Here is a 5,192-nt window from a genome sequence, read left to right as displayed (position 1 = left end):
TCTTTCTCTCTCTCTCTCTCTCTCTCTCTCTCTCTCTCTTTCTTTCTTTCTTTCTTTCTTTCTTTCATGTAAGTACACTGTAGCTGTCTTCAGACATTCCAGAATAGGGTATCAGATTTTGTTATAGGCCACCTGGTTGCTGGGATTTGAACTCTGGACCTTCGAAAGAGCAATCGGCACTCTTGCCCGGAAGCATTTTCTTAAATGAAGTTCTTCCTCTCAGATGACTCTAACTTTTGTCAAGTTGACATAAAACCATCTAGCACAGTAAATAAACTTTTTAACTTTATGTTTATTTATACAATTATTTATACTTTTCTTTTCTTTATGTATACTATGTTGACGAGCCTAGTCTTGAATTACTAGAAATCCACCTGTTTCTGCCTCCACAATGCTAGGATTAAAGGTTTTTGCTACCATACCCAGTGAATACATTTATTTTAAAAAGTATAATGGATCCCTTCTTTCTTCCAAGAAATCTTCCCAAACTCTGTTATGAAAAACAGACAAGGTAACTATTTTGTTTGTGTTAAAGTTTACATGCCTGGGCTAAGAGTATAGCTCAGAGGAAGAGCACTCACCTAACACGCATGAGGTTTGACCTCAGCCCACAGCAAATAAAAGTAAGTTAAGAATAAAACAAATTTGTATGTTGATGTGTATGGGAATATACCTACTAGGTGGAGATTATTGCGGCAGATGAAAACATAAAATGGATTAAATGTGACGTGATGGCCTGCGTTGGATCTGAGAACAGGAAGACCCTCACCGGGAAAGCTGTGAAACCTGAGGAATGAGGGAGTTAGTTCCTGTCTCAGCATCGCCCGCTCGCCTGACCAACCGACCATGGCTCTCAGCCCTGAGGGCTGTGCTGTGCCTACAGTCAGTGGCGATGTCAGGAGGAAACTATGCCCGGGAAGCTCACTTAGAAACTGCCACTTTTCTGTAAATAGAAATCACTACCAAGAAAAGCTTTCTCTCCAAGTCTTTATGACATCCATGAATAGATTTCACCAACGGACAAAGAAAGCTCCAAGGGTCTGGCTCCGGATGGCAGGGAGTTTCTTCAACCAACAAATTACTGCTACCCCTTGCCTTGACTTCATAATACTGAGAGAAATCTTGCCTCTCCTGACCAGGCCTTTGCAAATGGCGGCAGGTTTGAACAGCTTCTTTCCTGTGGTCTGAGGCAGTTCTGTCCTCAGTACAAAGGGCAGTAGATGCTATGTTAGGGCAGTGCAAGTCTGCAGGTTGACACTTGTTAAGGACACGGGGGCACACACACATGTGTGTGTGTGTGTATGTGCTCACGTGTGTGCCTGTTAACAGTTTTAAAATTGTTTAAACTTTGTTGGTTTTTCAAGACAGAGTTTCTCTGTGTAGGCCTGGCTGTTGTGGAACTCACTCCTTAGACCAGGCTGGCCTCGAACTCAGACCAGCCCAATTCTGCCTCCTGAGTGCTGGAATTAAAGGGGTGCACCGCCAGTACCACCTGGCTAACGTGTTTTTGAGATATGACTTGTTTTGTTTTGTTTTGAGACAGCCTCACATAGCCCAGGCTGGCCATAAGGTCACTACATAGCTGAGGATGGCTGATGCTCCTGCTCCATCTTCCGAGCGCTGAGATGATAAGTGTCTGACACCCGCTTCTGAGTTGTACCTCTAGCCCCTCTTTAATTTTTTTTAATTAAAGAGTTATTTTGGGGGGTGAGCCATATAGCTCAGTGGATAGAAGAGCTTACACCTGAGTCCGAAAACCTGAGCCCCTGTGGTAGAAGAAGAGAATTGATTATTATTATTATTATTATTAAAAAATAGTTGCCGGGCAGTGGTGTCACACACCTTTAATCCCAGCACTTGGGAGGCAGAGGCAGACAGATTTCCGAGTTCGAGGCCAGCCTGGTCGACAGAGTGAGTTTCAGGACAGCCAGAGCTACACAGAGAAACCCTGTCTCGAAAAGAAAAAAAAAGTTTATTTCGTTATTGACCTATCATTTATCCCATTTAAATATGTTCTCAAAACATTATCTTTCAGTATAACTTGAACTACACATACCCTCCCTGGACAAGACAGAGAACCATGCTTGCTTCCAGGGGGCTTATTTGCCCCATTTATAACCTGAGAGGGGTTAAACCAGAAGCATCCATGGCCAAAGAATGACCATTCATATCTTCACGGTCTTCTCAGGATATCCTACAGTTAAGTGCATCCTTGCCTGTGTGTGCAAAGAATATCCACCAAGCCAACGCTCGTCTGTCTGCTGCGCAGCCAGTGATGGGAGACACCAATGAACTGCAGGTATTTTCAAACAACTCGGTAGGTCTTCCCTTTGGGGTCCACCAGAACAACTGCACCCCAACAGGCGTTACTGACGCCGATGACCATGTGCGCTATTGGAGCCTGGGCCAAGTGGCATTCCTTGCTTCAGGGGCCACCTGGCCACCAAGTAGATGTAAGTGCCCGCCCCTGAAAGTGTACATCCAGACAGCACGAGACAACTCCAGCAGTTTTTAAACTCAGGGTCCTGGGCAGGGGAGGCCGGCACTGTGGCTTTCAAGGGTGGGTTTGCAGAAGCAGCTGTGGAGGCAGGAGCAGAAAGCTCGGTACTCCTGGACAGTGAGGACCCCACGTCAGAAAGCAAGAATTGATTCTTGAAGCTTGGCCTCAACATGGTGCTGGCTGTAAGACATCCAGGTGCATGTACACACACACAAACACACAAATGTAACTTTAAAATTCTAAATTCTTAGGTATCTGTATATGCATGTTGGGGTGGGGCATGCAAGCCATGTAGAGGTCAGAGGTCAACTTTTAAGAACCATTTCTTTCCTTCCATCATTCGGCTCCAACTCAGGATGTCAGGTTTGCACAGCAAGCATCTTTTAGCTACCGAGCCATATTCCCTGCCCCCTTTCAATAATTGTTTTAAGAGAGTCTGGTTAAGTTGCCTAGGTTGGCCTTGATCTTGTGACCCTCCAGCTCTAGCTTCATGAGTAGCTGGGATTACAGGCCTTGGCTGCCACGACTGTGTTACATGAGTCTGTGGTCAGTACCCTCATCTCCAGCTAACCCCTGATGATTTTTATATATGTGGATGCACACCCCAGCCCCATGCCGTGCATCCCCTCCTCCTCAGCACCCAACCTTACAGTCCACGTTTGGCAGTGACTGAGCCCAGGTCATTATTACCCGGTCTGAATGTGAACCATCCCCCAAAGGTCCAAGTGTTTGAACACAGGAACTATGGTGGTTTGAAGAGGTTTGGCCCCCAAAGACTCACGTGTTTGAATGCTTGGCCCAAAGGGAATGGCACTATCAGGAGGTAGGGTTTTCTTCAAGCAGACGTGTTGAAGGAAGTGCATCACTGTGTAGGTGGTCTCTGAGGTTGGTGGAATTAGAGTCTCCTCCTGGCAACCTTACTGATCTAGATGTACAACCCTCAGTTCTGTCTGCCCCGATGCTGCCATGCTTCCTGGCATGATGATAATGGACCAAACCTCTGAAACGGTAAGCCAGCCCCAATTAAATATTGATCTTTATAGGAGTTGTGTTGGCCATTGTGTCTCTTCACAGCAATGACACCCTAACTAGTACAGGGACCCCAGCTAGTGGTGATATTTGGGAAGGTTCTGGTTCTAGTATCTCTTTAAGTGGAGTCTATTATAGAGGATATGAGTAAGTAAGGGGTGGGCCTTCAGGTTTTATAGCCCAGCTTCAACTCCTGTTGTACTGGCTGTTTTTTTTTTTTAAAGATTTATTTATTATTATATGTAAGTACACTGTAGCTGTCTTCAGACACACCAGAAAAAGGTGTCAGATGGTTGTGAACCACCACGTGGTTGCTGGGATTTGAACTCAGAACCTTCGGAAGAGCAGTCAGTGAGTGCTCTTAACCGCTGAGCCATCTCTCCAGCCCTGGCTGGTTTTGTGTGTCAACTTGACATAAGTTAGTGTCATCTGAGAGGAAGGAGCCTCAGTTGAGGAAATGCCTGCATGATTAGTGATCAATGGGGGAGGGCCCAGCTCATGGTGGGTGGAGCTGAACAATCCATGACCAGCGCACCGGTAAGCAGCACCCCTCCATGGCCTCCACATCTGTGTCTGCCTTCAGGTTCCAGCCCTGCTTGAGTTCTTGTCCTGACTTCCTCCAGTGATAAGACTCTGATCTGGAAGTGTAAGCTGAATAAATCCTCTACTTCCTCCCCAACTTTCTTTTATGGTCTCGGTGTTTTGTTGTAGCCGTGGAAACCGTAACCAAGACACCTGAGTCCTGACTTTGGATGCAATGTGACCAGCTGCCTTCAGCTCCTGCTGTCTTGCCTTTCCTGCCATGATAGACTGGATGCCCCTTCCTTCCAGAAGTTGTTTCTTGGCAGGTATTTGACCACAGCAAAAACAAAACAAAACAAAACAAAACAACAAACCCTATCTATTATGCTGCCTCATGCTCTTGGGAGAAGCTTGGAGAAGCTAGGAACTTGTCAGCTACTATGTTACCTTTCACCTGGAAACTGTTCACATGGAGGGAGGCAGGAAGGTGACACTGAGGTTGGAGAGAAGCAGAAGTGAGAGGGGTTGGGGCCACTGTCAATCAGCCCCAGTCTTGCCCTTGGTTCACATACACCCCAGATCCCTCTGTCGACTTAAAAAAAGGTTTATTTATTATTTATTTTACTTCTATGAGTACACTGTTGCTGTCTTTAGACACACCAGAAGAGGTTAAGAGCATTGGCTGCTCTTCCAGAGGTCCTGAGTTCAATTCCCAGCACCCACAGGATGGCTCACAACCATCTGTAATGGGATCTGATGCCCTCTTCTGGCATGTAGTCAGAATACTATATACTAAATAAATAAATAAATAAATAAATATGTTTAAAAAGTTAAAAAAAATATGGAGAGCAATTGAGAAAGATACCAGATGTTCTTCCCATTCATGCACACACATGTTGATGCACAAATGCACATGTGTGCACATACACAAAAGACAATGGGTTTGTATCCTGGGAGTGACAGGTGCTAAGGAGCGGCTGCTCTCAGGCTCCTTGTTTCTTTCATCCTAAACTTGTGTTTTCCTAGTGTCTGGAGCTTGGGGCGTTCTGTTCCTGCATCCCTTCGCAATGGATTCTGTACTTCAGAGCATGTGACTGTGACCTAACTCTTAATAAATCAGCCAGGAGCCTGCGCCGGGAAG

At 45.7% G+C, this 5,192-nt stretch overlaps 1 pseudogene; it reads right to left on the bottom strand.

Annotated features, from left to right (window-relative positions):
* Nucleotides 1-2,305: 2,305 nt before the first annotated feature.
* LOC115032339 lies at nucleotides 2,306-2,672 on the bottom strand (annotated as a pseudogene).
* Between the last annotated feature and the right edge of the window lie 2,520 nt (nucleotides 2,673-5,192).

The sequence above is a fragment of the Mus caroli genome, chromosome 11, assembly GCF_900094665.2.
Source record: "Mus caroli chromosome 11, CAROLI_EIJ_v1.1, whole genome shotgun sequence".
NCBI lineage: Eukaryota > Metazoa > Chordata > Mammalia > Rodentia > Muridae > Mus > Mus caroli.
This window is presented reverse-complemented; position numbering and strand designations above follow the sequence as displayed.